Source organism: Choloepus didactylus, chromosome 2 (assembly GCF_015220235.1).
Source record: "Choloepus didactylus isolate mChoDid1 chromosome 2, mChoDid1.pri, whole genome shotgun sequence".
Lineage (NCBI taxonomy): Eukaryota > Metazoa > Chordata > Mammalia > Pilosa > Megalonychidae > Choloepus > Choloepus didactylus.
The window spans coordinates 137,420,413-137,431,747 of NC_051308.1; the positions used below are offsets into that span (position 1 = coordinate 137,420,413).

Consider the following 11,335-nt stretch of genomic DNA (forward strand, 5'->3'; position numbering starts at 1 on the left):
AAGATCGGAAAGCAGTGACACGAACAGATATCTGCACGCCAATGTTCATAGCAGCATTATTCACAATTGCCAAGAGATGGAAACAACCCAAATGTCCTTCAACAGATGAGTGGATAAATAAAATGTGGTATATACACATGATGGAATACTACGCGGCAGTAAGAAGGAACGATCTGGTGAAACATATGACAACATGGATGAACCTTGAAGACATAATGCTGAGCGAAATAAGCCAGGCACAAAAAGAGAAATATTATATGCTACCACTAATGTGAACTTTGAAAAATGTAAAACAAATGGTTTATAATGTAGAATGTAGGGGAACTAGCAGTAGAGAGCAATTAAGGAAGGGGGAACAATAATCCAAGAAGAACAGATAAGCTATTTAACGTTCTGGGGATGCCCAGAAATGACTATGGTCTGTTAATTTCTGATGGATGTAGTAGGAACAAGTTCACTGAAATGTTGCTATATTATGTAACTTTCTTGGGGTAAAGTAGGAACATGTTGGAAGTTAAGCAGTTATCTTAGGTTAGTTGTCTTTTTCTTACTCCCTTGTTATGGTCTCTTTGAAATGTTCTTTTATTGTATGTTTGTTTTCTTTTTAACTTTTTTTCTCATACAGTTGATTTAAAAAAGAAGGGAAAGTTAAAAAAAAAAAAAAAAAAGAAAAAAGACAAACAAGGAAAAAAAAAAAAAAGATGTAGTGCCCCCTTGAGGAGCCTGTGGAGAATGCAGGGGTATTCGCCTACCCCACCTCCATGGTTGCTAACATGACCACAGACATAGGGGACTGGTGGTTTGATGGGTTGAGCCCTCTACCATAAGTTTTACCCTTGGGAAGACGGTTGCTGCAAAGGAGAGGCTAGGCCTCCCTGTATTTGTGCCTAAGAGTCTCCTCCTGAATGCCTCTTTGTTGCTCAGATGTGGCCCTCTCTCTCTGGCTAAGCCAACTTGAAAGGTGAAATCACTGCCCTCCCCCCTACGTGGGATCAGACACCCAGGGGAGTGCATCTCCCTGGCAACGTGGAATATGACTCCCGGGGAGGAATGTAGACCCGGCATCGTGGGATGGAGAACATCTTCTTGACCAAAAGGGGGATGTGAAAGGAAATGAAATAAGCTTCAGTGGCAGAGAGATTCCAAAACGAGCCGAGAGATCACTCTGGTGGGCACTCTTACGCACACTTTAGACAACCCTTTTTAGGTTCTAAAGAATTGGGGTAGCTGGTGGTGGATACCTGAAACTATTAAACTACAACCCAGAACCCATGAATCTCGAAGACAGTTGTATAAAAATGTAGCTTATGAGGGGTGACAATGGGATTGGGAATGCCATAAGGACCAAACTCCGCTTTGTCTAGTTTACGTATGGATGTGTAGAAAAGTAGGGGAAGGAAACAAACAGACAAAGGTACCCAGTGTTCTTTTTTACTTCAATTGCTCTTTTTCACTCTAATTATTATTCTTGTTATTTTTGTGTGTGTGCTAATGAAGGTGTCAGGGATTGATTTAGGTGATGAATGTACAACTATGTAATGGTACTGTAAACAATCGAAAGTACAATTTGTTTTGTATGACTGCGTGGTATGTGAATATATCTCAATAAAATGATAAAAAAAAAAAGGATATGCTAGCTTTTTTTTTTTTTAGGAGCTAAAATAGTGGTGCTTTTAGGATTTCCATTATTGTACTCTCTAATACAAAATTTATGGGGTTGTTAAAATATACAGTACACCGTTTTCGTACTTATACAACATTGGTGGGTGAAGAATATCACTTAAGCAGTAATAGTGGATGTAGCCTCTGGTTTTACCAATTGCATTCTATAGGGCTATTATATAAGCAAAAATCTCTCTTCTAATACTGAAAAACAATTAGAAGCCACAAACTTATGTAGTAGTTTTCATCCTCCTCTTAAAGGGTACCACCACAGGAAAGTCCATTTAAGATGTTGGTAGGTTTAATAAAGTTTTAATGCTGGCACTGTTGAATTCGGCAACAGATCTTCACATCTGGCTCAGAGCTGCAAAACATTTAGTATATTAAAGCAGATGACATGATGTCTTTTTTGCAGGCCTTCCCAAGCAGTGAAGTTTTTCTGTTAATTTGCCATAATAGGTCATAAAACATATCATTAACTTTTTTTTTTTTTGATTTTGCAGAAGATTCTAAGAATGTGTAGTTGTTCCATTGTCTTGCTAGATTTTGACCTTGTCCCTTTCCTACAACTCTTTCATCTTCCAAGTCACACTTACTACCAACCAGAATCACTGGAACATCATTGATGTCTTTTACTTGAAGAATCTGTTCTCTCAGATCTTGTAAATCATTAAATGTGGACTGTGCTGTCATGGAATAAACCAATGCAAAGCCTTGTCCATTTTTCATATACAAATCTCTCATTGCTGTAAATTGTTCCATTCCTGCAGTATCCATGATTTCAAGCATACACTGTTGTGCATCTATTTCAACTTTCTTTCTATAATAATCTTCTATCGTAAGATCATATTTTTCAACAAAAATTCCTTGAATGAACTGCACAGTCAAAGCAGACTTTCCAACACCTCCTGAGCCAAGAATGACTCACTCATGGTGTGAAGTTATCAAAATCTAGCACCTTTACTGAAGAAAGGCTGATGGCATTCAGAACACCTCTGTCAGCAGGAAAGGCACATGGCTGGTGTCTTCTGGTCCTTTGTTCCTGGGTTCTTGTTACAAAAGGGCTTTCTACAAAATGTCTCTGGGCTTCTGTCACTCTTAGCTTCTCTCTCTCAGCTCCTATGCATCCTTGCTTGTTCTCTCAGGGTGTCTCTCTCTAAGTGTCTGGGGGTCCTCTCTAAACTCCAGGGCAAACTCTGGGCTTCATTTCTTAGCTTAGACTCTCCAAACTTCTTTCTGTCTGCATCTCCAAGTGTCTGGGTCTGTGTATGTCTCCTAAGGACTCCAGTAAACTAATCAAGAGCCACCCTGAATGGGTGAGGTCACACCTCCATGGAAATGATCTAATCAAAAGGTCACACCCTCAATTGGGTGGGTCTTCTGTCCAGGGAAACAGCCTAATCAAAAGTCCCACCCACAATAGGTCTGCCCCCACAAGACTGCATTAAAGAACAGTAATTTCTAAGGTGCATACTAGATTCCAACTTGCTTCTCAAATAGTGTAACAAAGATTGGGAATGATGGATCCAAGTATCAAACTAAATCTGCTGGAGATTCTGCTTTTCCCTCACCCCTGCCCTTTTCCATATTCACTAGATAGAAGAAACCATAATTGTTATATATGTTAACAAACTATTGGGGAAATAAAGAGATAGGAGTCACTTTCCTATTCTCCTCTCCTCGTTATCCTTCAATATCTATCTAGTCTGGTTATCAAGTTCCAGTGATTCTCATTCCTAAAAATCTCTAACCAAGCAAGCCTCTCCTGTCCAGCCTTAATCCAGCCTTAATCCAGGAACTCACAGTCCCTCCCTCAATTTCTGCAAGTTGATCTCTCAGTCTTTTACAAGCACTTCAATTTATCCTTCACACTGCAGACAAAATGGCCTTCCTTGTACACATATCTGCTCTTAATTCCATGCTCAAAGTCATTCTATTTGCTTGTTTCTGCCTCAGAGTAAAACCATAGGAGGTCTTACCTACTGTGATGATTTGCAGCTATGGACCCCACAAAAATATGTTCTTAAATTCATTCTCATGGGTGTGAACTCTTCTAAATAGGACATTTTGATAAGATTACTTCAGTCAAGTGTGGCCCAGCTTAATCATTATGGGTCTTAATTCTATTACCGAAGTCCTTATAGGTAAGTCATAGAAAGAGAGCCCCACAGTGGGGGCAGGCAGAAGCTGAAAGTCAAGGGAACCCCCAATAACAGTGATCCTTTTGGAGTGGTGGTGTCTTCTTTATCCCTGGGACTTCAATCTGATCTAGAGACCTCTGTTTGCACTTTTTATATTAACCACCTCTTCAGATATTCCATGCATGGCTCCTTTGTCTCATGCTGTCACCGGGTCCGCACAGCCAACATCTCCCCAAGCCTTGCTCACCCTTCAGGTTGCTGGTCCGGGCGCCCTGGCTTTATTCTTAACTTACACTTTTGTAGGTGGTCAAGAAGGTGCTTGCTTGCATTTCTTCATTGTAGAATTTTCCTTTTACATTTTGCAAACTTCTTTCGGTGCTTCAAAATTCAGCACAATCTCATTTTCCTTGTGAAATTTTTGCTCCAACCACTCACTCTCAAATAAGATTGATCAGATACTTTTTTTTCACTGTGTCCAATCTACTTACATTATCTTTATTGTGGTGCCTAACTCACCATATTGCCAATATCATTTGCTAAGTCAGAATCCATATAAAATGCTGATCTCTTTGAGGGTGGGTATCCTTTCTTATTGTTTGTCTACCAGCTTCTTTCTTCAGCCTCTTTCCTGCACAGTACAGAGAATTTATTAGACAATGCTCACCAAACATATTTTTGAAGAATGAATGAATGAATGAATGAATGAATTGGTTTTATCAGAAATTGACAAAGGAGCATCTAATATGTTCCCTACTTTGTAATTTCCAGAGTTCAGGTTTGGGTAGCATTCAGGAAGGCAAAGTTCCAATACTACAGGAGTGCATGGGTGCTATATTATGTTCTTTTTTTTTGTTATCAAAACAAAGAAAGTCCTAAATTTCTTTTAGCATCTCCTCAGATTGTTCATTTGGACAAAATGTTAGTACAGAACCATTGATAAATCACATGACTTCTGATAATTACCAGGGGAAATGAAGGGTTTGAATTTTCTATAGGATTTAAATTGTTTCATTAAGTCCTTAGTTAAAATTCAGAATGATGGTTTTTCTGAAATGGACACACCAACCACCCAACTCAACTTCATCTTGCCTCAGTTTTTAAATAAAAAGTTATAAGGAAAGTAACTTTGAGCCAGTTAGAAAATTTCAAGTGGTAAGCTTTTGCCTCATATTTACAAGAACCTCGAAATAATTGTTAACATTTATGTTTCAAAATGTCACTGATTTCAGGCTTCACAAATCTTGCCTTTAACTTTCTCATTAGCCTGAAATTTTGCAGTCTCTGAACATGATAACCCAAGGTTGTAGTATAGACTTGTCTTTATGAGATGTTATCTGTATGGTAAGTCTGTTTTTTAACTACAAGGGAAACTTTTTAGCAACAAGGGAATAAAACCAAGTTTCTGTAGGGCTGATCTCAGCAACAGTGTAGTCAATTGCAGCTGGTAGGTTTGTGCTGCTCTGCTATTGTCCACATACGTAATTCTTCAAATGAGAAAAGTCTTGTTCCAAGTCTGTAATATAAAAATTTGAAACCCTGGAAATTTTTATTGCTATTCTAAAGGTACATTTTATCATCAAAATCATGTTCAATGTAAATGTTTTCTTGGTGATTTACCTGTCATAAAAGTCTATTATACCGACAAACTCGGTAGGGAATAGTCTATGTTTATCCTCATGTACTTATGAATTTGTAAAGAGATGCAGTGACAATAAAGGTAAAAATTTTATTACTTGCAAATCTCCAGATGGTGAGATTTGTTGTATTGTAATTCCACACTCCAAAGTCTGAACTAAATTCAAACTTCAGAAAGAGAAATACATTATAATTTTATCGTACTATGAGCACATAACTGACTAAGAATTAGTTGACTCATCCAAAGATTTATAGAAAAATATTGCTTTTTTAATATGAAACAGTTGGAAAAGTATGAGTTGGGAAAGATAAGTGAATGTGAGAAGGATAAATTTTTGTTTGTTTTTCTTTTTGTTTTTTAGCTACAACAACCTAAAAGAGATGGAACGACATTTGGAAATAGAATAATTTGTATATATATTGCCTATTGCCTGGTTTTTGTGAGAGGTGAGGTAAAGATAAACATGTAGAAAAGTATATATCCATATCAGTTTTTAAAATTAGAAAGTTTTAAAAATTGTCATATCGCAAGATGTTAGCAATTTAATTATGTGAAAGTAGCTTGTTCTGTCAATTATAATATTATAAATTATGGTCAGAGGAATGTAAGTTTCAAGAACCTTTATTTGTTCATGCACTCATCAATTAATCCACCATATATTTATTGAATGATTGTTTTGTGCAAATCACCATAGTAAGGATTTCCCCTCTCTTTTAAAATCTTTTATTAGGTTTAATATTCTGCAGTCTCCTTTCTCCATAAACAAAACCAGTTTTTTGAAGGAAGTTTACCTTTTTTTTTTTTTTCCATTTTTAGCTGATGGCAACATTTGGCCCATTACAAATAACAAGAAATAAAGCATTGTCTATATCAAGTATCATCAATAAACCTTTAATTTGCTGAATATTAATTCAGAAATAGCATTGGTTGAAACATTTATTGTTCTTAAAGAGGTTTGTGCAATTTCTTTTTAAATCAGAACTCAGAGTAATACATTCTGTTATCAAAATAATGCTTGCCCTTTTGTTATTGTAAATCTCATACTTTTTTTAAATTTAAGGAAAATTTATAAATGTGAGCCATATGGTAAATGTCATAAAACAGCTCACAAATACTTAAAATTTAAGTTTTGACATAATAAATCATCTTTGCTGAATTTGTAAACTATAAATGAACTAAATTTCATATAAATTCCAATTTATATACATGTTTACTTATCAGTTTTAACGGCACATGGCTCAGAGACTGAAACATACTTTTAAGTAAAAATGTAAATTAGTTCAAAATTTGCATCTATTGCTAAAGTGAAAATAGGATTAGAACTTTCAAAAATTCCTTCTTTTCAAATCTATGACATACATGATCCATTTTAACAAAATTTATGCATTGTACTTAAAATGATTACAAATTAATACATGGCAATTAAATACCATTCCTCAAAAATATCCCTTTAACCCAGTAATTTGTCAATATCATTTATTTATTTAGACAATTTCCTTTAAATAATATTACATATGGCTAATCTATTTATCATAATTTTTATAAGATTTCAGTAAAGATAACAAATAGCCATATGGCTACTTTTTGTTATACACTCTGACAATCTGCATTTGAGCATTAAAATGAAATGAAATAATTTTTAAAAGTGTATTGTATGGAAAATAATACATACAAAATGTATATTTTTGTCAGTGAGGGCCACCTATCAAGCAAAAATTAGGAAATTTGATTAAAATTCAAGTTACCCTCCTACAAGAAAAAGGCAAGTTAGTAGGGGAAAAATGAAGAAGGGAAATAGGAATATGAAACCAATTTCATTCCACTAAAATTATACCATTATTTTAAATACATCAATAAGATAATATTCAACATGACATAAAGAATCACCAATGCTTGCTGAAGAATTTTTTATGTCTCAAGTTGCTTTATTGTCCTAGAGCATAATTTGAAGTATCCTACCCTACCATCCTCCAAAAAATGTGACTCCATGACTTCCCATAACATCAACCTTACATTCTAACCTTCAACTTCTATTGATTTGAAATCTCCAACATATTCACTAGTTTGTGGTACATGTATAAGGGGATAAATATATTTCTTGGATAGTAAATTCATATTTTATACAGAATTATGTAAAAAAATTTGATGTTTTAATGTGAAATGTCACAATGATCTTACATAGTTCTTGCTTGTACAAACCAAGGAAAGACAAATACTTTCAACACTTTTGGTTGACTTTAAAAAGTGTCACCCGGAAATGCCACTTCTGGCAATAGCAAAATAGCTCACAATGATTCAAATCTGTCATAGATAATTATTACAGATTCTGGACAAAATACAAGCACATACTAATACACTTTTGGTTGACTTTAAAAAGTGTCACCCGGAAATGCCACTTCTGGCAATAGCAAAATAGCTCACAATGATTCAAATCTGTCATAGATAATTATTACAGATTCTGGACAAAATACAAGCACATACTAATACACACACACACACACACACACACACACACACACACACACACAAATACAACTATCTGAAGGCACTAAGAGCAACAAAACGTAAATGGAAGCTGTAGTGGAGTTGACACTAGGAAGAAGGAAATACTGCCAGTGGGTTTCACATTTGTATGGGTTATTTTTGTTGCTGTTTTTTGTTTTTTGTTTTCCCTAAGTCCAGGCCCTAACTGATACCATGTTGGAAGGCTAAAATTTGGGTAGAATTCTACAGTTTTACTGGTTAAGAAATCAGAGCACATATTTTATGGTGCCCATAGAAACTAGAAAGCAAGGAAAAATACCAGAAAGTAGAGAGCAACAAAGAGTCTCAAATTTTGCACATAAATTCAAAATACTGGCTGACTGAATTGTTCATGTACTGGGTGCCTCAGTCAGCTGATGTCCACCATATGGGAGACAAAGTTTAGTGTCATTTCAACCAAGTTAATTTCCTGCTAAAACCAAAACTTCTAATTTCTTCAGAAAGCCAAAAAGGAATCCTGAATAAAAAAGAAGATGGTAGGACTTACACTACCTGATTTCAAGACTTAAAATGATAATAGTAATCAAGTCTATGTGGTACTAGCATAAAGAAAGAAAAATAAATTAACGAAACAGAATAGATAGCCCAGATATAAGTCCATATTTATGAGGTCATTTGATGTCTTTATTTATTTTTTACAAAAGTCCAAAGCAATCCAATGGAGAAGATAAGTCCTTTAAAAAACAAAACAAAACAAAACTTAAAACAACTGAATATTCATATGGAAAAAAAGTAAATCTTGATCCCCATCTCACACTATGCATAGTAAGTAATTTGAGATTGATATAGACTTACATAGAAATCCCTCACCCCATGTAGTCCTAATATTACTTCCTTATTTAATTTTTTGCCATCTGATACACTATTTTATTTATGTATGAATTGTATTTTTATCTGCTTATTTCCTGTACTTACAATGTAAGCTATAGGAGGGTGAAGTTTTGTCTACATTTATTCCCTTATATATACATAGTTTATATACGAAGCTCAATAATATTGAATGGTAAATGTCTTAGGATACTATGACTCTCTGCCTAGAAGTAGCATGACCACAAAATGGCACGAAATCCCTAATCAAATCTATCAAGTTTTTTGTTGGTGCAAAATTCACCTTCTTACATATTGTTCCAGTTTGCTAGCGCTGCCAGAATGCAAAATACCAGAAATAGATTGGCTTTTATAAAGGGGGGCTTATTTGGTTACAAAGTTACAGTCTTAAGGCCATAAAGTGTTCAACATAAGGCATCAGCAATTGGGTACCTTCACTGGAGGAGGGCGAATGGTGTCTGGAAAACCTCTGTTAGCTGGGAAGGCATGTGGCTGGCATCTGCTTGCTCCCAGGTTGCACTTCAAAATGGTGCTCTCCAAAATATCAGTGTCAGCTTCTAACCGCTGACTTCAAAATGTGTCTCTCAGCTGCAGCTAGCAATGAGCTCCTTCTGTCTGAGCTTTTATAGGGCTCCACTGAACTAATCAAGGTCCATACTGAATGGGTGAGGCCACACCTCCATGGAAATTATCTGATCAAAGCTATCAATTACAGTTGGGTGGGTCACATCTCCATGGAAACAACCTAATCCAAAGGTTCCAACTTAATCAAAACTAATACATCTGCTCCCACAAGATTACATCAAAGAGTATGGCTTTTTCTGGGGGACATAATATATACAAACTGGTACACATATTAATAATATCTACTACTTTGTATTGTGTGTGCTCTGAGTATCAGACCATGTGATACATTTTACATTGGCAATCTTATTTTTCTTTATAATAGTCCATAAAACAGGTATTATCAGATTAAGAAATTAGGGTTTTTAGTAGTCAAATACTTTGAATATAATACACAAGTAAATGGTTGAGAATGGATTTAATCTAGGTCTATCTGAAACAATCCCAGGTTTTGTCCACTAAGTGAAATCCAAATGTATAATGTACTTAATACTTTAAGTGATGTGACATCACAAGACATTTTATTTTTAATTAAATATGCATCTAAGATAGCATAAACATTATGGAATTAGCTGGAGTTAATTCTGCCAGTAAAGATGCCTTCTCTAATGTCAGATTAAGTTAGCTAATTCATTAATAATGCTTAATCTGAAAAATGAAGGAAGCTTCTCAACAGCAGTTTTTTTTTTTCAATAACAGAGCAATATTCAAAATATTAGAACAGAAAATTTCCGTCATTTCATGATAAGTTAAAAATCAGACAATTCCACAGCAAAAATGGCTTGGTTTCTGCAATTTAATTGAAGAATTTGAGTCAATATTTACTTAATCAGTTCACAATAGTATTTTAGAGCATCTTCTGTAGGACAACGAACACTTCTGTAAAAAGATGACTGTGCCAGCAATGAAGCAGTTAAATAACTTCATAGATAGATAAACAATTAGCTTGGGCTCCCAGAGTCTCTAGAACTAAATAATTGATCTATCTGTTATCATATTTTTAGGGAGAGCAGCAGAGAATATGGCAAAAGAGTAGTTACTTTGGAATTTAGATGAGTTATAAAAGATGGAGGGCAACTACTGCTTGCAGCTTAGGTAACATAAATGCAGAAAGGTAAATATGAGGTTCTGAAGGAGTTTGAAGTTATTTTGTTTTCTAACATAAAGAAAAACTCAAAATTGCAATCCTGCCAAAGTCTAAACACAGAGTTTATCAGTCTTTGCACTGTTGACGTTTCGAGCCAGATAATTGTTGTGGAGGCTCTTCATTGTAGGATGTTTAGCATCATCCTTGGCCTCTACCCACTGTGACAACCAAAAATGTCTCCAGGCATTGCAGATTATTTCCTGGTGAGCAAAATAACCCCTAGTTGAGAATCACTAATGTAACATGTTGATTCAAGTTTCTAAAATTCAGGTTGTTTGGAACTAAATTTCATACTCCTGTTATTACGGGACACTTAAGTTTACCTCTCCCAAATACTTCTGGTGAGAAGCTGAGTCATCTTTGGCTGCTGATACTATTGTTGCTGCATGCATGCTGCAGGACTTGTCATGATATATCCTAAGATTTTTTTATATTTATCAGATAATGAAAGTGATGTAAAATGAAGCTGAAATAATATATTAATGCTAAACTCAGCATTATCATCTCTACGCCTATGGTATCCATCCTTTCAGCTAACTTGAAATGAATCACTCTCTTGATAGTGATTATTTTACTGAAATTATAGGGCAAAAAAGTGTTTTCTTAAAATACATTGTTTCCATAAAAACAAAGAAGGACCAGTTAACTGAAATCCTCATAGATAAATATATAAAATAAATATAAATAGATATAAATAGATAAATGCATAAAAATCTAATGCTAGACTGACGAGATTTTTTTAGAAAATAAAGC

General features: G+C 35.0%; 1 pseudogene; it reads right to left on the reverse strand.

Annotated features, from left to right (window-relative positions):
- Positions 1-2,045: 2,045 nt before the first annotated feature.
- On the reverse strand, positions 2,046-10,974 carry LOC119513433 (annotated as a pseudogene).
- Between the last annotated feature and the right edge of the window lie 361 nt (positions 10,975-11,335).